The sequence below is a fragment of the Protopterus annectens genome, chromosome 1.part0 (assembly GCF_019279795.1).
Source record: "Protopterus annectens isolate FY-2018-M chromosome 1.part0, PAN1.0, whole genome shotgun sequence".
Classification (NCBI taxonomy): domain Eukaryota; kingdom Metazoa; phylum Chordata; order Ceratodontiformes; family Protopteridae; genus Protopterus; species Protopterus annectens.
Window position 1 is genome coordinate 1,847,489,403 of NC_056725.1, and position 25,395 is coordinate 1,847,514,797.

General features: G+C 42.4%; 1 protein-coding gene across 2 annotated transcripts in view; it reads left to right on the forward strand.

Annotated features, from left to right (window-relative positions):
* Nucleotides 1-25,395, forward strand: part of DAB2 (DAB adaptor protein 2) — a 472,148-nt gene that overhangs the window by 139,021 nt on the left and 307,732 nt on the right. The window lies entirely within an intron of this gene.

Consider the following 25,395-nt stretch of genomic DNA (forward strand, 5'->3'; position numbering starts at 1 on the left):
ATGGCTCTAGTCGAACTAAGCAGCAAACTTTTTCCGATTCCTGTACCGTCATACTAATGGGTATTGGGGGAAAGATGACAAACTTTACTTGTGTACTCGGATGAGTTACTTTGGAAGCTTTTATTCTGTCTTGCAGATGTTCGTACATAAAGCAATGGCTAACTTGTAAAAGTGTACTTCTGAAGGAGGCTAGGGTAAAATAGGTTTCAAATTTCCGAGACCTGGTCAAATCTCGGACTAGCCCTTTCCCAAAAGAGTTGAGCCATTAAAATTGTGTTCATCTTTGGCTATGAAGCCAGAGGTGATGCCATGCTAAAAGTGAATTCTGGTGCTGACATGATTTGCAGTGCATGTTGCCTAGCATGGTCTAGATGTTAAAGGACAGTGAGGGACTAGTTTAGACAGTATGGCACCTTCTAAGAACTGATGAGAATGAAACCGTATTGGAATGCAATGGTCACTAAAACTTGACCCATTTGTGATGCAAGTGAAGAGACTGATGTGATGGTATTGGGACAGACTTACTGTTTTGATGGATGTGGCACTAGCTGGCTTATTCATAGCAACTAGGTCTTTGGCTATGTAATTGTGGAAAGGCATTTTGTGTGCCAACCTATGCATATTTGGTATGTGAGCTATTTTCTTAAAACCTGTTATCTAAGCTATTGTGGCAGTTATTACAAGAGTATTTATGCACTACTGCTAAAGTGAGAGGGTAACAATTTACACCTGGGGACTAACACTGTAAGGCCACATCCGAGACTGCTTCAGCCAACAACCTGTAAAATGTCAGAGCATACTAGTCTGTGTCTGACGTGGTGGCAGTACTACCAGGATTGGAGGTGGTGGTACTACCAGGCCCAGGAAGAAAGTTGTGTGAAATTGGATTCAGCACTCTTCTTGGAAATTTGTGTGAATGTGAGAAATTGAGTACAAGGCAGTTACTGTGGATGGAGGGACTCTAAGTGAACATTATGCAGTCTAATTTGGGTGTGCAAGTGGGAGACCCATACCCAGGACAGTAGTGCACAGTCCCTATAGGCTCATGGTGCCAAGACTGTGGATGTTTCATTGAAACAGACTGAGTAACGGCATTGATTTCACAATTGGTGGCATCAGTTGCCATGAGTTTCACACTGGGAATAGTTTTACAATGACCACTAGAATGTAAAGATCTGTCTTAACCTCCTACTCTTGGTAGAACATTGCTGTAGAACATTGCTGTACTTTCAACAGGGACGCAATAGCTGGAGGATTCTTCATTTCAGATGCTTCTGCACCTCATAAGTTGGAAAAACTGGGTAATGGCCAAACTGATGCATGTAGTAATTCTACTGGCTGCTTTTGTCTGTACCTTCCTGATAATCCAGCAATCTAGCTGAAGTCTTTTTTTAAACCACAAGGATCTGCATTTGCCAAAAATGGTTGCAAGGGTTTTTAATTATGAGCTGGACTATTTGCAACCAGTCAGCTTTAATTACTCTGATTCTGGACAGAAGCGAGTAAATGACTTCCAAAGTACTACTCTACTTTAAGCAAGTTTCAGGCTCACAGATGACCAATCCAGGCAAAGACTCGCTGACCTTAGCTAAGAGCTCTTTAACATCTATAAGCAGTAAACTCTTTTACTGCCCTGAAAGTCTTTGTCCAGGTTGATTGACCCTCATAACCACCCTCATAACCATTGTGGAGGATGTTCTTCATCTCACATTGCTGCAATCCTAACACTTGGGTAGTCTGCTGTCCCTCGGTCGGCCCGAATATCAGAGTATAAGGCTGACGTCGGTCAAGGCGCATTTGACTGACATCAGAACGTCAGGGTACAAATGCGCATGACCGACGTCATATCCTCAGTCTTTTTTGCCGCATGGTCCGATGCAGAAGCAGTGTTGCAAGTGCCGTTCGGCGTTCTGAAATTTTTCGAATTCGGAGTTTCAGACCGAAGTCAGAGTTGGTTAAGTACCCCGTTGGGGAATATTTTGGTTTTTTCTTGCCTCAGTGGTTTACCGGATGTCAGAAAAAGTGAATAACTGTATTTCTTGTGGGAAACAGATACCGCATAGGGATTACCATAATTTGTGTATACCTTGTTTGGGACCTGAGCACGACGTTGTTGGGTGTCGCTTTTGTGCTAGGTTCAATAAACGCACTATTAAGCGAAGGTTAGATTGTGCCAAGGTTAGATTGTGCCAGGTTGGTCTTTGGGAAGCGGTGCAATTTCAATATGCCGTCGGATGCTCAGACGCCGGCTTCCTCAAAGAAGCGCAAAGACAAGGCAGTCAAACCTAGGTTAGAGGAGTCGTCCGAACCGGACGCCGGTTCTTTAGGGACGTCAGTGGAACCGGTGGTTCCGACGGAGGCCTCTCTGGAGTCCCAGGGAGAAACTTTGATTTTACAGGATGTGGCCTCCCAGGAGGCAGGTCAGGCTGCAGGGGCTTCTCAGATAACTGTACTCCCCTCCCTTCCTAAGGTGTCTAGGCCCTCTCTTTCTGTTTCCAAGGCTTCTCCTAGAGGCAGGTCTAGTTTGGCTTCTGTGGGTGTCGCTCCTAGTTCTTCAGGTTCTGTGCCCAAGAAGCACATGCTTAAAATGGCAGAAGATTTAATTACTTTAATTAGAGGCTCAATGCCCCCTCCTGATAAGAGGCCTAGGATGGAACCAGTGTTGGGGGATTATGAGCAGGCTTCGGATGTGTCTGAGTCTTCGGCTGAAGACTTGCAGGAGTATTCTCCTTATTCTGATTCTGATGTGGATGATTCTACTCCTTCTGCTTCTCCTCCTGAGGATTTTTCTTTGTCAGAGACTCTTCATTCCATGAGAGAGCATTTTAAATGGGAAGGTCAGGACTTCTCTGATTCCAGGAAAAGGCTTAGGGAATTTTTGTTTTACCCCAGCATAGGCCTTTGGCTATACCTCCTGTTCTGAATGTGGTGGAAGATGTGTTTGCAGAGGCTTCTCTTAATCCTGATTCTTTGCCTCCTGCGCCTGTTAAACCTGATAGGTATTACAGGGTGCCTGAAGCTCATAAGTATCTTTTTAAGAGTCCTAGGGCAGACCCAGAAACTGTTAGCCAGGGGCCTAAGGGTGTTAAGGCTTCTGTTGTCAAGAATCCGGTTCCTGCAGATAGAGGCCAGGGCCTTGGATAGATGGGGAAAGAAAGTTTATACTTCTTCCACTCTAGCCATGAGAGCTTTGAATTGCCAGTTTCACATGTTGAAATATCAGAATTATCTCCTTTCACAATTGAAGTCTAAGGTTGATGCTCTGGCGGAAGGTATTGATTGTAAAGAGTTACAAGATTTAGTGCATGTTTCTGAACAGGTGGGTAAGCATTCTTTGCAATGTGGTTTTGATGCTGTACAGGCCTCGTCTAGGGTGGCTGCCACTGGGTCAGTTCTTCGCAGGCATGCCTGGCTGAGGGATCAAAATTTATCTGACCATGTTAAATCAAGGATTTTGGATGCTCCTTTACAATCTGATGTCTTGTTTGGTTCTCCTGTTGAAGCAGTTTTAAAGAAAATGGAAGACAAGGCTAAGTCTATGCAGACTGTTAAAGATTTTTTGCAGGTTCAGCCTCCAAAGTTTAGTAGAAATTGGCCTACTAAGGGGTGGACGTATCCTTCTTATGATTCCCAGTCTAGGGGTAGATCTAGACGTGGCAGGGGCAGAGGTCAGGGCTCTTTCAGGCCTAGAACAGGGAGTTCTCCTGCACAGTCTTCAGGTGAGGGCAGGGGTCAGTCCTTTCGTAAACAGACCCAATGACCTACCTTTTCAGCTGCCAGAACCTTCTCGCCTGGCAGCACCTTTGGGAGGAAGGTTGGCACTTTTCAAAGAAAATTGGAGTATAATTACCCAAGACAGATGGGTATTGGATATCATACACCACGGTTACAGGTTTTATTTCCATACCTTGCCTCCTTTCAAAGGCATGCCAGACATTCCTCCTCAACAAAGAATAGAGGCTCACAAGCAAATTTCTCTGTTACTCCAAATAGGGGCCATACAGCTGGTTCCTATGCCAGAAAGGGGCCTAGGATTTTATTCTCGCCTGTTCCTAGTACCAAAAAAGGGGAACACGTGGATTTATCTATCCTCAACACTTATCTGGACATTCCCAAGTTCAAAATGTTGACGTTACAACAGCTTTTACCTCTACTGGGCAAGGATCACTGGATGGTAACTTTGGATCTAAAGGAGGCTTACCTCCATGTTCCTATCAGACTAAGTTGCAGGAAGTATCTGCGTTTTCGGACTGGGACTTCTCACTATCAGTTCTCTGCATTGCCCTTTGGCTTATCTACTGCGCCCAGAGTATTCACGAAAGTTCTGGCTCCAGTGATAACTTTCTTCAGGCTAAAAGGAATACAAATCTATCCTTATTTGGACGATTGCCTGATTCTGGCTCAAGGAAGGGATGAGCTTCTTCATCATTTGGATTATGTCATAGCAGTGCTAAGATGCCTGGGGTATTCTGTGAACGAAATAAAGTCCAGTCTAGTACCCTCTCAAGACATGTGCTTTCTGGGTGTAAGACTGAATACAGCATCCCAGATGGCCTTTTTAACCCCGGACAAACAAAAGAATCTTTCTCTTTACTTCCATCAACTATCTCTTCAGTCCGGGCTGACTGCAAGGACAGTCCTTCAAGCCTTAGGGTTCATGGCATCTTGTATTCTGGTGCTTCCCAATGCCAAACTGCATATGAGGAAGCTGCAATGGTATCTCAAAAATGTATGGACACAGCACTGCCAGGATCTGGACACTGTCATTCAAATAATACCTTGCATTCAAAAGGAATTTTTGTGGTGGGCTCAGGAATGTCACCTAAACAAGGGACTCTCTGTGACCCGGCCAGAGGCGAGTCAGATTTTAACGACAGATGCCTCAGACAAAGCTTGGGGGGAGCTCATCTAAATGGAAAGTGGATACAAGACAAGGATTTACTTCTTCCAGGGCAGGTGTTGATTCTAACAGACAACACAACTGTCATGTGGTACATCAACAAGCAAGGGGGAACACATTCTTATCCTCTATGCAGGCAAGCAATGATTTTGTGGGAGACTGCTCTCAGTTTACAACTAAATCTTCAGGCAAGGTTTCTGCCGGGAGCACAGAACTCCTTAGCAGATGTGTTAAGCAGACAAATCATGGATCCCCACGAGTGGAAACTGGATCTTCATGTATTTCAGAAATTGACAGTGTCTTGGGGAACTCCAGACATAGATCTGTTTGCTTCTCCACTAAACCACCAGCTGCCAAAGTTTTGCACGAAGAGGTTTCATCCCACAGCTTGGAAAGTGGATGCTCTTTCCTTCAGTTGGAAAAATCTTCATGTGTATGCCTTTCCACCTCTGCCTCTCCTCCCAAAGGTACTTCTGAAGGTCAGACAGGACAAGCCAAGGATGATTTTGATAGCTCCAGATTGGCCTCGACAGCACTGGTACCCATTACTGAGAAGTCTAGTACGGAAGCCTCCATGGCCTTTGCCTTTGATTCCACACCTGTTGTCCCAGGAGGACAGTCATTTGCTCTTCACCTAACAGCCTGGCATATTCTGTTTTGAACCATGGAGGATCTCATCTTCCACAACAAGTTTTGAATGTGATTTTGGAAGCTAGAAGGCCTAGTACAAGGAAAGTGTACGCAGATAAATGGAAGAGATTTTTGTTTTGGAGTGCAGCAAAGGATTTGGATGTTTCTGAGCCTAATTTAAGTGTGGCTCTTCAATATCTTACTGAGTTATTGGACAAAGGTTTGTCCTTCTCTTCTATCAAGATTCATGCTGCAGCAATTTCAGCTCACTACGACTGTGACCCACCATTGTTTTCTCATCCTTTGTTCAAGCAATTTCTTAGAGGGGCAAAGAATATAAGACCGCTCCTACTCCTGCTTGGGATCTCAATTTTGTGTTGGAGAAACTCACTCTACAACCTTTTGAGCCTGCAGCTACTGCTGAGTTGAAATATTTGTCATGGAAGGCTGCTTTTTTGTTGGCCATTACCTCTGCAAGAAGGGTTTCTGAATTGCAGGCCCTTATGGCAGTTGAGCCTTTCTTAATTTTCCATAAGGATAGGGTATCTTTACGTACTAATCCTTCCTTTATGCCTAAAGTGGTTTCTAGTGTGGCTTTAAACCAAACTATTAATTTGCCTACTTTTTATGCAAATCCCCAAAATAAAGGGGAAAAGATTTTGCACACTTTAGATGTACACAGGCAGTTGCGATATTATTTGGACAGAACTAAAGGGTTCAGGCAATCTCAGCAGTTATTAGTTTCTTTTGCTTTGTGTTCTCAGGGCAAGCCCGTATCAAAACAAACTATTTCTATTTCTAAGTGGATTGGGTTTTGCATTGCTTTCTGTTATTCCCATCATGGCAAAGAGATTCCAGCTGGGATTAGGCCTCATTCCACTAGGGCTACTGCCACTTCAACAGCTTTTGAGGGGTGGCAACTAAGGATATTTTGGAGGCAGCTACTTGGAGTTCAGTGCATACTTTCTCTAGGCATTACCACCTTCCACTGTACTCTAAATCCAGGGCTGGTTTTGCCACTGCTGTTTTGCAGGGCATTTTAGCAGCTCCTGCTTCTTTATAGTTTAGCCATCCTCCCTTACCTCTGCTTTGGGATTCTACCCAAGTGTTAGGACTGCAGCAATGTGAGATGAAGAACATAGTACAGTTTTGTACCTACCATAAATGTAGATGTTCGAAGATCCACATTGCTGCAGTCCAATTTACCCTCCCTCCTTCCCCTCTGTAGTTTGAGGCGGTTGTGTGGGCTGGGTTATCAATCTGAGGTATATTGTATATGTTTATATTGTACATATTTTTAGTGTTAGGTTGGTTGATTGTTTGGTTGTTGTCTATGGGTTTTGACTTTTCTTTTTAGGGTCTTCTGACATCTGGGGCAAGAAAAGACTGAGGATATGACGTTGGTCATGCGCATTTGTACCCTGACGTTCTGATGTCAGTCAAATGCGCCTTGACCGACGTCAGCCTTATACTCTGATATTCGGGCCGACCGAGGGACAGTGGACTACCCAAGTGTTAGGACTGCAGCAATGTGGATCTTCGAACATCTACATTTATGGTAGGTACAAAACTGTACTTTAGTACTGCCTGGTCTCATTTTTAATCTGGGATTTCAAAATGAGGTATTCCTTTGACACAATGTTTCACAGTTTGAATGCTTCACAAGTGGAAATGGCTCATTTGCAAAATAAACTGGAGATGCTGGAAGCCCATATTGCCATGAGCTAGAATTCTGGGAGAATCTCCACACACTTCCTGAAGATCGCATTCTGTCCCATTCTGTCCCAGGTATATTTGGGATACTTAATCTTTCCTGGTAAGGGGCTGGCTGTGCATGAAGTTTTGTCAAGTGTCACTTGTTTTTGGGACTAAGTCTAGGTATCAAGGTTTAGCATTTCACTTTTCTCATGTTTGCTGTAGTTTTGAAGAGGGCTAGTCGTCACACATATTGAACTTGTGCTCAGAAACCTTATGGTATACATATTCACTTGTAGTTCTAGAGAGTTCTTGTATGCACCTTTGAATTAAAAAGCCATAACATAATGTGTACATGTAACTGGTCTGAGGTGAGAAGTTGTCAATTGTTTTAATTGCAGTGGATTTTGATCTCGTCTCTACCATTTTAAGTGCTTTGTCTTTCCTTTGTGTACAGGACTTAAATGGAGCAACATGAATTTTAAATGTAGTGTAGGACCATCAGACCGATATCATGTATTAATTGTGATGTATATAGTTATATTGGTCATATAACACCACAAGATACTTAATTTCAGTAAGACTGGCAGTGTGCATAGGACTAAAGCAGAGACTTTTTAATGAGCAGCTCCCATTTCCAAGGGTACATAATTTGACTCTGCTCAGGGTAATTAATCAGATGGTGCTTTGTGGCAGTTGGGAATTTGGGCTTGGCTTCTTGTTGTGGAATAGATACTTGAATGAATTTGTGTAAACTAAACCTGGTATCTGTGGTGCCATTAACTGTCCTCCTGTGAGGGGTTGAGCCTGGTAGCCATATTAGTGTGGAAACAAGAAGCTGAATGCTAAGAGTATGCAAGTTGCTAGTCAGAGGAAAGTTTACAGCATGAATGCGAACAAAATTTAAAGGCCATAACTGAGTGTTCTGGCCACTAAAGCAAAAATCACAGATGTCCCAAAACTTCTTATCCCAATCTCCAGAATTTCATTACTGGACACTGAAGTAGTCCTCTTAATGAATCCATATGGAAAGACAGTTGGAGAAGTATAATGTAACTGGTGTACAATGCTAAGCTTGCTGTGGAGCTACCCAGGGTTGCCTTTATTTTCTAACTCACTAGGAACCCATCTGCAATTCTGTATACCTTGCTGTTGCAATTCCTGAATTGCATAGCACAGTGTAGCCAACAAAATAGACTTCCTATCTACTTGAGACCGGGTAACCATTATTAGATTTGGACATTCTATGCTACCATGGAAACCAATTTAAGGATGGAGCAGCGCTAATCCTTCTGGGACTAAAGGCCATAATCCGACTAACCCCAAGTGCATAAATGCCAAGTACGTCTACTGCAGATCCTTTTAATGTAAGGAGTTAACCAGTTTAATCTGAGAATCCAAGCTTCAATACTGGAATAAATTAAGGATCGGCTCCTTTGTTCCATAGTAATGCTGTGGTAATTGGAGCTAGATGAAAACCAGTACTGAGGCAGTGAGGAACTAAATGGCTCTGGTAACTGAAGGGGATGTAATTAGTTGAAATAGAATCTTAAAGGATTAAGGAAGGCCACTCCTAATCCTGTGAACTGTATCTCTAGATACATAAGAGGTTCTGTGTGGAGGATAAACAAAGTTCCTAGCTTTATGCACCTGTAGGTTTTCACAAAGCAACTTGTACAAATTCAGAACAGTTTACCATTTCAGTAAAGTAAAAGATTTAAGTGGGAATGATTTTGCCCTTTTTCCTAGTCTTATTTTGGGAGAGGACCCCAAGAAGACAATAGAGTGGTGTAAAAGTACATAGAAATATGGAAGAAACCAACACTGAAAATGTGTGTAATGGCTTTATATTCCCCATTTCCATATGGAAACTTAACTTGGTTCATCTACCTATATTTTTCATGGTAGAAAATTGATGTTTAACCTCTTCTGAGCCTAGTTGGGGGCAATAGCGGTTAGTGTGGAAAGATTTAAGTTGAATTTGACAGGGCTGAAATGTTTGCAGGGCAAAAAATAACACCCTTCACAAACCAAGGTGAGGACAACACAAGTGAAGCAAAAGACTTTGTAATAAAGGGATCTAACCATAGTCTCAACAGATTGCAGGTGGTGTAGGAAGGAAGTGGAGACTATTGGGCACAAAGTGAAGTGTAAGTGGTTGCAGACCATTTTAAGAACTGTGTATTGTAGGGCAGAGAGGACAGAAGGTATAAATGGTACAAGTATAAACTTGTACCCCCACCCATTCCAGTGAGGCATGTATATAGTGATTTTAGTTATTGCTGCCAGTTAGATTAGGCTTGTTTGCAATACGTACTAGGCATGACCTGCCTTTCAGATGAAAGTTCACAATGTCTAGAAAGAGGTTGCTAAAATGCAATTTTTGGGAGAGTGTGTGGAGAGTGACCTTGTACTGGAGTGTTGGTGAATTAGACTAGCCTCTTGCTATGTTAATACTTGTGGAAGAATCCATGTGAGGGACAGAATGCATACAATTTTTAGGGGTGGAAATTGGATTGTGCTAGTTTGTCTGCAAAGAGTTCTATAAATAGTTTCTTGGCATACTTAAAGGCTGACCAATGCATTGTAGAGGTGTACAAATGCTTTAGAATACTAGCAACATTTTGCATAGTGGCTTTGAGTTCCCCTTGCACCACCATACATATCGACAAGAGTATAACTTGCAGTGCTACATGCAATTGCTGTATAATGAATGGCACAACTTCATGTGGGTGTAAATTTTGGATGTACTGGTTCACTACTGTACATCAGTCTAGTTGCAGTTGCTGCAAATTGCCTGGTCACGGAGAACCAGCAGACAGATCCTAACTGTTCTGTGCATGACTTCTCTCAACCAGTAAAAACCAAGCAGAAAATGTACTCTAGTATCCAATTCTATAAGCCTCAATACTGGGAGGCAAATGTAAAACATATTCCACACTTGTGTAGCTCAGTCTTGCAATACTAGAGTAAACTGTACCACTGAATTACATTTCTTTGAAAAATAGTCTAGCCATCTTCTGGAATTTATTTGCGCATTTGGAGAATAAGCTTTCATGTTTTTGGTACTTGAGCTTACATTGGGTGCTTCCTTTCTCTCTAGTGATGCAGGTTGGTGCTTCTTGCCAATTTTCCCCACTTCTATTTACATTTTTCAAATGCTGCCTTTGCACTGCCATCATGGTTACATTGCACAGCTGCTGATGTTTTGCTTTCTCGTTTTCCTTTGTCAAATAACTTTCCTTTACATGAAAAGTGACTATTGTAGTAATAAAATACCAGCCAGCTTGGGTGGAATCTTTGCAGACTACATGGATTTGGTGCTCCGTATATTTTTGAAGACCTACAATGGAAGTGTTTCAAGCTGCTTTTTTTCCTTTCAGTGTTTATAATCCTAGATCAGTAGTTATTAAGGAATTACAGAATTTATAGTCCGATTACCATTGTTTCTAAGGCTCTCTCCTTCAGAAAATTTGCAAGCAATTGGATAATTAAATCTTCCCCCTTTCGCAGATGCGTTTTGTTTAACAGAATTATATTCTCGCCTACAGTAAATCCTACACTTGTGGTGTCATGAAGTCCTAGATGCAGGCACTTTGACTACAGCACGTGGCAAGGTGATACTGCTGCACAATGTTTTTTTCCTGTTCTGCAGTATATAGTGTCAGAATCCTATGATGCACAGTTGTAGTTTCATCCCTCTGTACAAGCCAATTTAAGTTGAAACCTGTTACAGACCACAGCATTTTCAGGATGGTTTTCTCTGTGGACCCACTGCTCTTTACTGCTGGCAGAGGGTAGATGGCTTGGTTTAATTTAGTTCCAAAACTGGACATATAGCTATGTTTTTACCTTTGTCACCTACGTGTGTAGTGTCTGTTTTAGACTCTTACTACTGGACTTGAGATTGGGATGTGGTTTTTGTCTGTTGTAATCCTGGGGATACTTTTGTGGACAGAATTTATGGTGTCCCAGTATTCCACCTAAAACACTAGCTGTGTTCATTTGAAAATGTAAGGGTTTCCAAATACTTGCTGCAGGTTATCTGAACATGGACTTTGCTCCCCAGAATGGTACAAACATATGCTAGGAATTGTGGTTTAATGTCTTGTAGTGAGTTTAAGGTTACTAAACAATCAAGCTTCTACAACCAGTTATGGTTTACATATGAAGCAACTGAAAAGGTCCAAAATGCCTGCATAGTTTGAATACTAGTCTTAAGATCAGGATTTATACTTGTTGAAACCACTGAATTATGAGTGGAAGTGATTGGTTCCAACTGTTTTGATTTGAGAAATCATCCTGTTTAAGTTCATATCACACACCGGTTTGTGTACTGGGGAGGGGTAGGGGGCTGAGTGTACAGAAAATGCTTTTCCATTTCTTATGGATGCTTCCTAGCCTCTCCCAGAACTGATTGGGCAAACATTTTGTAGTGGGAGCTCTTCCCACAAAGCTAAACTTCTACAGTGGTCCTTGGAGCAGCTTTATTCTGCATGGGTAAGTAATTTGGGAGTACATATCTGCAAATCCTGTTTCCCTAAACTGATTTAATGTTCCTATTCCATTTCCTTAACTTTGGTTGTGATTTGCTCCTGAAGTGTTTACTTGGTTTTGTCAGTGTACTATAGAGGGACTGAAATGATTAACGGTACATTGTTTCCATTTTTGGAGTACAGGCCACTTTCTGTACTGACCTACAGGTTCAGTGCTACATAGCTGTGCTTGAAGAGCACCCTAGCTGCTGTCTACTCTACCAGCCTCAGTTTGAACCAGCACCTGCATTTTGACACTTAACATGATTAAAATGGAAAATCAAAACTGTTTTCAGTAGATCTTTTGAGTATAGATAGTGAAGTTGCATTGGAATAAGGGACCTACAATTTTTTATCCGAATGAGAAGTTGTGTACATGTATGATTTAATCAGTCCGAGACATGGATGCGAAGACATTCACCTCTACAGCAGAGCTAAAGAGGTAAATCTTTCAATGCTGAAAATATAAGTTCCGAGTATGACCGGAGACTTTGTAGTGAATGGAGCTTTATCTGCTCATGTACTAACAGTTGACATCCATTTGGCAAAGTGCTGTAGCTGCATACCTCTGAACTTCGTTTATGAATTCCAGGTAAATCCAAAAATGGGAGGACAAAATATCAAAATCCTAGCAATTTTTAAGTACTGCTCTAATTCACTCGTTTGCATCAGCATGCATTTTCTGAGCAATAAAGTAGGAAACAATACTGACTAATTCTCTATCCAAGGGACAACAAAAATGAGGCAAAATCATGGATGTCCTGCATGATCTGCGACCGTTAAACTAAAATATTGTAGGCAGAAATTATTTTTTTTCTGCCAGAATGTAAAACTATTAAGCTGATTTACATTCCCTTCTGCTACACTAAAGGGCAGAGAATCTCTTAAAAGCGGTTTTGCCTTTCTGCCGCTGTTCTTTGCCAGCCAGCACTGTCCCTGCTAATTCCCGACATGTGATTTTGAACTTTACCTTGAGGACTGTTGAGTACCCCATAAAGAGCTGCCAAGATAAGCAGCCCCATGAGCTGTTCAGATCGGGTCTGGAGTTAAGTGCTCTTCCAATTCCCAAACATAATGTGGCATTCCATGCATTAAATTTGTATTAATGCTTGGTACTTTTGACCCCAAAGAATGGGAATGAACCATTAGGTCTGTACCTATCAAATTGCCAGAGCTATAAGACCGGAGGCTTACACTGCAGTAAATGCAGTCTGCTGCAAGATCACAATTGCTTCATTTGCGCGCACAAACTTGTGTGCATGTAATTTTGTCTCTACAGATGACTATCCAGAAATGGATTTTGTAGTTTCCGATATCGTATAACTGGAGCAGTTGGCTTTCCAAAGCCCTGTCTTTTGCCTCTGTAGTGATCAAACTTTATCTGATGCTATCTGTCATTCATCACAGATGGGTCTTGGATCCAAGCTGGCAACTGATGGACAGATTCAGAGCTCAAGCTCTTCCCTTCCCATAATCCCCTGATGACCTGCAACCCCCAAAATCTCACTTGCAGTGGAACACTTAAGGATGTGGTTCCAGTAGATCAAGCCTTCTGCAAGCAAATCTTTTTTTTGTTTTTTTTATCCTTTTGTTTGCTATAGTTTTTCTTCTCTTGGGTTTTTAGTGTAGTTCTTTCTAGATTTCCTCACTTCAGTTTGTTTGGATTCATGCCCTTTTTCTCATGCCCCCTGTAGCTAGTTGGTGTTGCAGTTTGTTTTTAAGATGTTAAGCTGTTCCCCTTAGTGGGGTTGTGTGTATGTGGGTTCTGACTCTTGGTTTGTGTGTGGCTTTGGCAATATGTGCAAGACCTCTGGCTTTAAAAGATACTCCTTATGTGATCAGAAGATGCCTCATTCCAACTCTCATGAGAAGTGTGTGCATTGTCTGGGGGAGCCCCATCTCAAGATTTAATGCGACATCTGCACTGGATTCAATCAGAGGGCTCTCCTGGAGTGCAGAAACAAATTTTGCTTTCGAAGGGGTTAGCTAAGGGTGGTCCTCTGGCCTCAGGTTCTCCCTCCTCAGCTTCCCAGGATCCTAAGAGGTCCTTACCACCTCCTAAAGAATCTCCTAAAAAGCTGAGGCTTTTGGATCGCAGATCTCCAGATCATAGTCCAGCCTCTATGGCTTTGGATCTGGGCTGTTCCTCTCGGAGGGCCTGTGATCTGAGGCTTCACCTTGGAGGCCTTCAGATCTGACTTGGTGCAAGTCTTCCCCGGATCCAACCAGTTCAGATTAGTCTAAAACACTGGCTAGAGTGCCTGATCCTCTCAGGGCTTGGGATCAGATGGTCATTGATAGCTCCCCTCCATATCTAGGTCATCGGATCTGGTACACTGGAGTCTATGCCCCTCCGGGGATCGTAGGACATTGTCTAGATCTCCAGCTACATCAGGGCTTTTCTGCAGATCGCCCAGGTCTTCCAGAAGTTATTACACTCTGATATGGACAAGATGCTTCCTCAAGGCCCAGACCAAGCTGGGTATGTTACTGTCCCCAGCTTAGTTGCCTATGGGTCCTTCTCCATCCATGGGGCTTCATTGTCCATTCCTCTTTTTGACCCGTTCGGGTTTGGAATGTCAGGACCAGAGCATTCCCTGTGAGTGTCCAGTATCCCTCCCTTCCTAACACTTAAGGTCCCTGGTAAGTTCTGGTCCACTACCCTCTGAACATGCACCTTGGTCCTGTGAGGTCAGGGCTGGTACTGTGGGGGAGGGATCGGCCCTGGATTTGAGACCATTCCCTTACCTTGGGTGGCTTCCAAGCTGGACATCTTGGGGCTAGTATTTGGTAGGCCTCAGTGCTGTTAGGGTTCCTCCTTCCCTCCTGGGCAGCTGCAGCCATGGGAGAGGGATTCATCCAGTCAGCCAGCCTTCCAGGCAGTAGAGGACCTTCTCCAGCTTGACTGCCTCTCCTTTTGCCTCTAGGCTCTCCTCCACCCTCTTGGTTTTTGGGTGGCAAGGCATCCTTCTATGGTCAGCTCTTGAGAACCTTTAGATGGGCACTACCCCACTTAGGGTCCCAGTCTCTTCAGATTCCTACCCAGAGCCAACTGTGGAGGAACCATCTGAAGAGAACATGTAAGAGGAGGTACCCCAATCCTATCTTTGGAGGAATCAGTGTGCCTGAAGGCCTTTAGGATGAGCCCTGTGGTCCCATTCTGCTGACTAGCTTGTGGATCGTGTGGAAAAAGTCTGATACAGTGGAGCTAGTACCCAAAAGGTGGGAAAGTTTCTTGCCCCCCCCCCCCAATGATGGGGCCTTTTGGAGCAAGGGCACCCCCATGGTGGCTGCTGCTACTAAAAAGGAGCTGGTGGAGCATAGCTCCTTGATCTATCCTCTGATTAGTGTCGTGGGTGATCAGCCATTTTGGAAAGAGTTTGCCCTCAGTCAGAATATAGCACAGGCAGTCAAGTACATGGCACATTTGACCTGGCTTCGGAGGGATTTGGCATTGGAGCTCACCATTTCCCTTGGTGTTATTGCCTCCAGAGTCTTAAACTGGTCTCTCCTAAGCTGGCCACTGACATCCCTGTCTAATGCTATGGCACACCTAGCTTCACCTTTGTGGGTTTGCTGTGCCCTTCAAGGAATGTTATCCATGCTCCCTTTGATGGCTGTACCTTGTTTGGACTTTCCATCTAGGGAACTTTTAACCAGCAGTAAGCAGGAGGGAACTTTTAACCAGCAGTAAGCAGGAGGGAAAGACTGTCCACTGTCTTGAGTAAACTTTTTTTACTCAACGATCCTTTTCTAAGACTGAGGTAGTAGTTCATTCATCACAGGACAGAGTCCTTGCAGAATGCTCCCTAAAATCCTTTTCTACTAGCCAGGGTAGGGGTTTCAATGGGTAGATGTTGCCCCCAAAAACCATTCTCTGAAGTTCTCACAGCGCTCCTGAAGTGCTTCCTGGCTGTCTAGCCCTGGAGGTAGTCAGTTTCTCCCTTCACCCACAAGCCTGAATAAATATCTTAAACACTCTCTGATCTGATGAGATAATTTCCAGGGTTTTTGTTTTTCGCCAGCCCGCTTATGTTAAAATCTCTCCTGGATGTTCTAGTCTGCCAGTGGGAGTTGGCCCACCTCAAGGTTCTAGACCTTTTGAGAGCTATCCAAAAGGTCCCAACAGGACAGCTAGGGTCTGGAACCTTTGGCTTTTTGCTGCAAAAAAACTGGGGACTTTGTCCAATTTTGAACATCAGTGAACTAAATGTCAGTTAAGTCCAAGTTCCAGATGGGTCAGTCCATTCTGTCTCCAACACAAGGACAGTTGGATGTACTCAGTGGATCTCAAGGATGCATACTATCACATAAAGATCAACATTCTCCAGGAGACACCTGCGCTTTTTTGGTTGGGGCCAATTCATTACCATTTCAGACCCCTGCCCTTTCGCTTCACCACAGCCCCCCCCCCCCCCCAGGGTGTTCAAATGTGTGGCAGTGGCTCATCTCAGGATGCAAAGCTTCCAAGCCTTTCTGTACCTGGATGATTTGGCTCCTTACGGCCCCCATGAGGCATATTGTCAATGGGCACCAACTATAACCTCAACCTTTTGAGATTTGGGCAGATTGACCATAATGCCATCTTTCTTGTCAGAACCTAGTGTATTGGAGTTCATCTGGACACTGAGACTGCAGCGCTATCAACACGCAAAGTTCAACTTCAGGATCCGGTGTCTTGCTTGCTGGCTCTAGAGCATCCAGCTGATCTAATTCTACAGGCGTTGGGCTCAATGGCAACTGCCATCCAATTAGTCCCACTTGCTGGGTATCACATGTGGCTTTTGCAGGGGACCCTTGCTGTTCAATAGTCTGTTCAGGATCATCCCATGGCCACTCCCATCAGGATGACTCATGCAAGAATCTCCTTGCTTTGTGGCTTCAGTCTTGGGATCCAGCTCTTGGCAGGCCTTTTTGCCTTCCCCTGCCTAAGGCCACAGTGCCTTCCTGTTGGTGTAGGGGGGCATTTTTAGGGAAGGATGGTTCAAGGCATGTGGTTTCCCCAAGGAGACAAAGTGTCAAGAGTTGAGAGCAGTCCTAATGTAGGTCTTTCAGGAGACTACCCCTCAGGACTATAGCAATTCAAACTGATGTGGCAGTTGTCTGGTACATCAAGCAAGGGGGGAACACTTATCCCTTGTGCAGAGAGGCCATGAAAGTGCAGGAATGGGAGATGTCTTCTGGGTGCTTTCTTGCAACTCACAATCCTGGCAGTTCCAATGTGCTGGCCAGCTTAGCAGATCTGTCTAGTCCAAGTGGTCCCTCAAGCAATCAGTGACTCATCAGATTTTTCACCACTTGGGCCAACCTTGCTGCATCTCTGCCTCTCCAGTTAACCACAAATGCAGTGACTACTTTGCCCTGATCTCCAGAAGGGGGAGTCTCCCAGGGATGCTCTGGTTCATGATTGGCTGGCTGAGTCCTCTATGCTTACCCACCCCCCACTCTTCTAATTCCCAGGGTCTTACAGAAAGCCCTCCCCCTGAAGATTATCATCCTTTTCCCCCTTTGGCCTCCAGGTGTGGTTCTCTCTTCAGTCTCCAATCTTCCATGGATATTGGATCCAGCTCTCTCATTTCCCATCCCTGGGGGCTTTCTCTCCCCAACCTTCAGGCTTTTAGTTTTTCCAGTTCCAGGGTTCGATCTTGGGTCAGGCTTCCCTCTCTGGTAAGAAATTGGCATCTCAGAAACCATCTATGAAAGAGGTGTATTCCAGTAAATGAGTTTCTATTTTGGCCAGACAACTCTACCTAGATCCCATTTCAACCCAGATTCCTGATGTTTTGCTGCTGTTTACTTTATCAGGAAGGTGCTTTTTTTTTTCAAGAGTATCTTTCTCCTATCAAAGAACTTTCCCCAAGAAAAAAGCCCAGTCCCTCCACACCACATGCTCCAGACCTCAACCTCATTACCACAATCAACAGAACATGCTGGAGGGGCAGGTTCATAACCCAGAAGACTGCACATTCTATGGAATAGACTTCCCATACATGTCAAGCAGAGCACCTCACTGGCCCTGCTCAAGAGAAATCTTGAGTGGATGTGAAATAGAGAATTATCCCCAGGGATAATTATCACCAGTAGCTTTACTCAACAGAGGCACTGGGAACAAAGGTCTGGTAGCACAATGCCAGGGTAATCCTATGGGCTATGCTTGTAAAGGCCCCAGGGCCATTGGCCTAGAACACACATTGAACCATGGGATTTAACTCTGTTGCAGTCTTGACACACATGCCCTTTGAACCAGCTGCATCTTGTGATCTTAAATTTCTGTCTTGGAAGACTGCCTTCCTGGTGACTTACTTCTGCCAAGAGTTTGAGTGACAGACTCTGTATTAAGCCACCTTTCTTGATCTTCCACGGAGATGGGGTTTCCCTGACGACAAACCCTTCGTTTTGTTCCTATGGTGGCCTTGGAAGCTAACCTCAGTCTATTCAGCTACCAATTTTCTTTCCCAATTCTAAGAAGGGGGAATATACTTTGCATTGCTTAGATGGCAATAGGCAAGTACATTTTTATTTTGAGACTGTAGTTTTGAGGCCGATTTGCTAGTTGCATTATTTACATTTATGATGTATGGTATATGCAGCTATTCAGACCAGTTAAGGCCCACTCTACTAAATCTGTGGCTACGTATTTGGCCTTCCAGCAGATTTCCTTGGTTGAGATTTGTGCTGCCGCTACTTAGTGTAGCCCTTGTTGGATCTGGTGTCTAGGAACAGGGCTTCCTTTAGTTCCTCTGTGCTCCAGCATATCCTTTCCTGAGGCCACCCAGGGTTCATATTCGCTGCTGAATGACATGGTTGGCATCGGATATGCACTTTCCATAACTTGGAATTTGTGCTATTCAGTGTCCTTTCTCTTGCTCCTTCCCTCCTTCCCCTTTCCTTTTGGGGACCTGGTGGTAGTGAAAGAGTTTTCCCTCTGGAGATGGTTCTTCTCTGGGACAGGCAGTGCTGCTGCTGTTTTCTCTCTAGCAAACTTTATCTGAGGGTTGCAGGTTAGTAGGAGATTATGGTAAGTGGAGGAGCTTGAGCTCAATCTGTCATTCATTTGGCATCTCTGATCAAAGACCCATCCGTAATGAATGACACTGGATAGCACAGGTTCTAAGTTACGCTAAGTAATGAGACTCTCTACACCCAGTTAAGCGTTCTGTTTCTGCTTAAATATGCATGGAGATGTGTATGCAGACTCCTTATGGATTCCACATGCATGCCCTCTTCCTCATCACCCATGGCTTCTTATGGTGTTTTTGGCATCTGGCAAATATTCCTGAATGACTTGTTAATGGGCAATATATAAAGGGGAAGAAGTAATTAAGTTTTTTTTTTTTTAGAGGTTTCAAAGAATGAAAATTGCCTACCACAGTGTGGAATCTGTATCGCATTCAGTATTCCACCTAAAATGAGACTTTCTGCTGACTCCAACAGAACAGTTTGCTAAACTAGTTCAAGTTAAAATCTTTCAGAAAACAAAACCTTTTGAGATTCCTTGCATTTTAAATTTTAGGTAGTAAATTGTTGCTAGAAGCATAGCCACAGTGGACATCAAAGATTTGTTTTCTCCTTGCACACGAAGGTGTGGAATGTGTGTTTAACTGTGAAGGGTACTCTGATATAAAAAGGCTGTTTCAGATTGTGTTAAAATGAACTCCTCCTCTCTCACCAGAAGTCACTACTTATGATACCTGGAGGATTTTTTTTCTTATGGAAGGGAAGCCTCAACAAGCTGGAGCTCAGACTTCCTCAACCAGTTTTTTTGCAGTTTACTACCGGGTGAATGAAATGACTGGCTACTTGAATATTGCACTAATTGTTGGCAGATATGAGTTAACGATATTTTGAAAAGGCACCTTTTCTAAACGCACACCTGCACTTGACTGGCCAACAGCCAAGGTGGCAAAAGAAAAACAAGTTAAAAGGGGAAACTTGTACGGCTAAGCAGACTTGTATCTGACTACTCAGTTTTTCATCAAGAGGCTTCTGAGCTTTGTGGCCCACTTTGAGCATGGGGATACCCAGTCAGTTTATTGAAGTTCTGAAATGGATATCTGAAACAAGACAGACTTGTAGACCACTGTATTGCCTCAATTGTCTGACAACCAGTGAAAGAAAGGTGGACACTGGTCACATTTGTCATTCAGTTTAATGGACATATTTTCTCAAGATTATAAACTAGCATTGGTCCAGTACTCTTGGAATCCTATCCCTGTGTATGGGGGGATATGCATTGCATTGCAACATGGGGATGAAATGTGGTGCCTGTAAGCAGTGCAGGTATATATTGCAAGGCACCAACCTGTTTTTTTTCCAGGTTATCCCAAGATCATTTACCCAAAGAGACATTAAGGGTGGTCTACATTGCGTTTTGTAGTTTCTGTTAAGTCTCTTGTATCGATAAGACACTAGGGCCTTTAAAACAGAACTGTAGTAGTTTTGTAGTAGTTTTGTAGTAGTTTTGTAGTAGTTTTGTAGTAGTTTTGTAGTAGTTTTGTAGTAGTTTTGTAGTAGTTTTGTAGTAGTTTTGTAGTAGTTTTGTAGTAGTTTTGTAGTAGTTTTGTAGTAGTTTTGTAGTTCCCTCTCATAGGGGTGGTGACTGGGAACTAGCCCTTGAATGAAGGGAACAAATACTGGCAAATGCTTAATGCTTCCAGCCCTTCTGGTATTAATTGTCTTATTTCGATTAAACCAATTTTAAAAACAAAGGCTGCTAATATACGGAGGAGCAAGTTTAATATATTTAAAGCTGTTAAAACTTTTTTGCTTAATATATCCTGATTCTTTTTTTAAAAGTACTATTGCTTTAAATGAAATGGGGCCTGGCTCCTATTCTGGTTATATAATCCATCAGACCAGATGCTACTTTCTGAAGTTCCTGTTTGTAATGAAAGCGGTTTAACTCTATTGTTCTTGGATTGTAAACCAGGTTTAATGTTTAAGTGACATTTGTACAGTTTTTTTTTTCCTCCAAGATTGTTGTAGGATGTACTGCACTTCATAAGTGAGTCACCATTTTGAGGGGTATGGTTTGAAAAGGAGTGGCAGCGGGCAAAGCTGCCAGTGTCTGTTTATATCGCACTCTGCTAGAGATGCTGCTAGCTGGTGGGAATTTATCCTTCAAATGCCTTTCAAATTATTGAAACCTTACGTGTTAAACTTGATATTTACACTAAGTTGCACATCTCGAAATATTCAGTGCAATTTATATAGCTGATTATATAATTAAGCATGCTTTCATATTTCTGTAAATATATAACATGCATTCATGTGCTGTTATGTGAAAGCTCATCTGGTTAAAGCTTTCTAGCAATGTCTAGGTTGTACAGCTCTTGAGACTACTTTACTGAAAGTTTAGTAAAATGTAATTCTGGGTTTGTCTCTTCAGTCATTCTGTAAATATTACTGTACAAATATTGCTTTGTGTACAGTTTTTAATCGCTTGTCCAAAAAGTTGTTTTTTATGCTTTAAACTGATTTTCAGGAAATGCTGGAGTGCAAGGATGTCTTGTAAGCTGCTAGAAGTGACACTTCACCCCATACCAGTAGTGAATTAAAGCTTGGTGGCAAGTAATTTCCTATATAAATGCTTGGTCAAACCATTTACTACATTCTTTGCATATTTTTCTATTCCTCCCTTAATGACTTCACACCTGGAGCAGTTGGTGTCTGTTGCATTCAGTATGGCCGTAAACTTCCTGTTTATCACATTGGTCTTCCAAATTTGGCAGTCTAAATTTGGATGACACTGATGCTGTGATGGCTATTTGGAACATAGCTATCAAATGTCCACAATGTTTAGCAGAATGTGCACTATGGGATAATTGGACTGCACAGCACTTGGGTACTGAGCTTCCTTGTAGTAGTCATGCATTTCTGCTTTGCAGGGTAAATTTCACTCTTGGCACACAGGAAAATATCTGACTAGTAACCACATAGTCCCTGGTAATGTAATGGTGATTAAAGTACGCGCACAACCTTTTTTGATAGGTGGACTTGCCCAAAATAGTTAACTCTAGGGCCTCCTCTCCACTGAAAGATGCAATTCAAATTGCAAATATGTCCGTGGAAAAGCCTAAACAAAATGTAGTGTTTATTAATGGAATATGCGGATTTTCCAAGACTAATATCTGATGTCTCACTAGATCAGTGATTAACATTTTGGGCTCTGTGGCAAATTCAAAACCTGCCTGTTTTTACTCTGTTTTGACTCTGCTTGCATGTCACCCCCTCCCCCATAATTCTTTGTATATTAATTTATATAAAATATACAGTCCAATCATGTGCATTGTATTATAAAAGTAAAAAAAAAATCTGACTTGCAATAAAGAAAACAATATGCATATTGATTGGGCTTGCAGTTCACCAAAAAAATTAACTTTAATAATTTTTTGAACTGAAAAAAAAATGGAACACATTACATTTGATTTGACCTCAATGACGCATTTGATTAACATCAATGACGTTTTTGTTGCTGACTTAATAGACAAGTGCAGGGTCACGTACTTGTTTTTTTGTTCATTTGGTTTCTTTGGTAGTGTATCACCCAAAACGTCATTGTCTGACATGTCAGGTTTGCAGTTACTGCACTAGATGCAGACATTTTGCTTTCTTAAATTGAGTTTTACTAATTTATGTTGGAGCTTATAAACTTAGTACTGCAGCTGTTCCTGAATTTATGCCTTGTAGCGTGCTGTTTTAATCGGAAGATTAAAAATTCTGCTTTCATCCAAAATAGCATGTCTGAGTAAACATTATCAGTGTTATGAGAGTTGGGTTATTGTACATACCAGACATTTGTCTAGTCTGGCCACTCTTTGCTTTCCTGTTGTGGTATTGCACCTTTGCTAATGCAGTACACATTGTACGAGGTCTAAACCATTTTGCAATTGGACTACTAGGAAACTGATGATTATGGTAATTGACAAAGTTGTCAGTCAAAGGAGCATCTGTTTCTGGAAATGTGTAGCTGTGTTTTGAAAACAAGTTGCATGCTATATTTTTTTGAAGTTAAGCATTTGCTAATACCTTTTGTGGGGAGCTGTGCTCACTCTCCCTTGCAGTATGGCCTAGTTCTTTTTGTGCGAACTGGCCAAACACCAGTTCATAAAGCTATCTTTAAACTGCTTGCTTTTTTAGGCATGGATTAGTGATGGTGGGTTAAGCTATATGGAAAATTTAGAAATTTATTTCTAATTCTCTCAATATATTAAACTCACTTAATTGGTGGCATGAAATTATTTTAGAAGGGTTTCTATTTTTAGAAGGCTTTCTTCTCTAAGCATTTTAATTGGTGTTTTAAAAGGGACTTGGAGGTGTATGACTTCAGCATCAGAAAAGTAAGAACGTTCAAGTGCTTCAGACTTGTTAGATTTATACATGTTATTGTGGGGTGGGGTGAGTAAAATTGGCCTAAACATCAGTAGTTTACATCCAAAAACTGCTAAACTAGCTTTCTGTAAAATGGAGAACTGCTTTTCTTGCCTAAAAGCCTTTTTTATGGTAGATATTCAGAATATGTAGGCAAAACCATGAGTGTTTCTAGTGCAACATGAAGTAAATGCACTTAAACTCCTAAGCACTAGTTTAACACTGACCTTTAAAATCTTGGCACATGATCAAAACGAAAAGTAATTTTACCATAAGAGTCTGACTTTGAACATCAGATTTACACTCTTAAGGCCATATTAGCCATGTCTAAATTGTAGCAATATACTGCAGTCTTACTAAATGTATATGGTAGTCTTTGATGGGGAGGGAAGGGGATGGAATAAATCTAAGTCCTCATATGCAGGGTTTCTTTTAGTTTAATATGTTTATAGTCCAGTACTAGTCTGGATGCCCTTGCCACCCAGTTTCCATTTTTGTACTTGAATTTAATGTATTCCATTTGTTAGGTTAGCCTTGCCTATTTTCTTTTAGGCTATTGCCTGATGGTAGCTTTTATGCCAATAACCATTAATTTTAACTAGAATATGCATGCCACCTGTGCTCTGAAAATTAAAGCTAGTCAGCTCATGAACATGAGTAAAGAGGTGCAAGAAAAATGAATGGAAGTAGTTGTAGGCATCTGCAATTGAGGGACTCCATGTAGTATGCTTTTTGTAACGCTGGGATCATTTAAGCCAGGCATTAATGCCCTTGATGCCATAAGGTTTATGCTTCAAAAGGTATTTTCAGTTATAATTTTGCTAGGAAAATATAAGCTTATTTGACCCCCCACCTAAAAAAAAAAAAAAAATGGAACATCCATACACCTCTGTAATACCATCTCTAGGAACTGGCTTTACTGTTCCTTGGCGAGACAACTTCCTTTAGTCCAGATAAAATCACTTTAGCTAACCGATCTAGGAGACTCTCCCCTCCCTGTGGGAGGAATAGAGGCCCTGAAGTTTCGGGTAGTTTATTCAGTTAACTAGGCAGATGAACAAGTGATCTAAGATCTGCTACCTAAAGTGAGTTTCCTGGACAAATCCTTTGTGGTTTGTCACCCTGTGGGTCATGGGTAGGGGTACCAGACTGGACTTGTACTTTTTGGATTACCTGCTTCTTTATCTTCTGTATTTCTCATGTGGATTTTGTTAGACTGTAATATTTTCTCTGGTATTTCTTTCTGAGATTTGGGCATTTCTAGTATAACAGACTCTTTACATCTTAATTACTAACTTTAGTTTAAAATGCTGTTCTTCCCAGATGGTGCTAAACTAAGTGGGTTATTCAGGTTAGCCTGAGCTGGTTTCTTAATTGTGCAGACATAGCTTGAAGTGGGTAGTTGCTCTGTTATATGCTGCAGTTCAAGTGTTGGGTGTTTAGGTCATTAAACCATATGATTACCAAGTTGCACTTGTTGCTCTTTAGGACTAGATTTGTGGCCAATTAGCCTGTTTAAGACTTTGGCACCTAGCCAGGGGAGGGAGATGATGGTCTGAGGGAGCACAGGCATATGCCCATGCTTCTAATTCTAAATGCTGTGTAAGCACAGGTATTACTCCAGCCTATATGCTCCAGGTCTGGTCTTGCTTTGAGGACCTTCTATGCTTTTGAGTACACTCTTGCACCAGAGGTGTAACTAGATTTGAATGGGGGGGGGTGCAGGTGCCCCAGTCCTAATGCTCCTACTCTGCTACAGCCTGGTCTAAAATGCTTTACCACTCAAAATGGTATATGAATTGTCATTCAGAAATGAATGCAGATACAGACTCCATTTGCAGTTGGGGTTGAAGCTGTAACTGCCTTGTTTAAAGCCTACCACAGGGGTGGCTTGGTGAGTGGAAACCTACCCTCAGGATGCCTTTTGCATTTCCATGGTTCTAGGGGATTAGTTTTTAATCTTGCTCTGCCCCTCCCTTCCCCAGGTGGGCGTGGCCATCTTGCCAGTACAGTTGTGCCCCCAGGGCTGCTAATGACTTGGGTTGCCTGACTCCATCTTTTGTGGCTCATTTTTTATTGCTGGAAGAAAAAAAAATCAGGCTGCTGGAATTAAAGCATAAATCTTTCAGGTTTTCATGTCTGTATTCCTTCAGGTTTTTAAACTTGTGATTTTTGAGGTACAATAGCCTGAGCTTCCAGTTATGGAACTGTTCTAATGGAAAAAGTATCCGAAAATATAAAATGTCCACTAATAGATTCATTCAA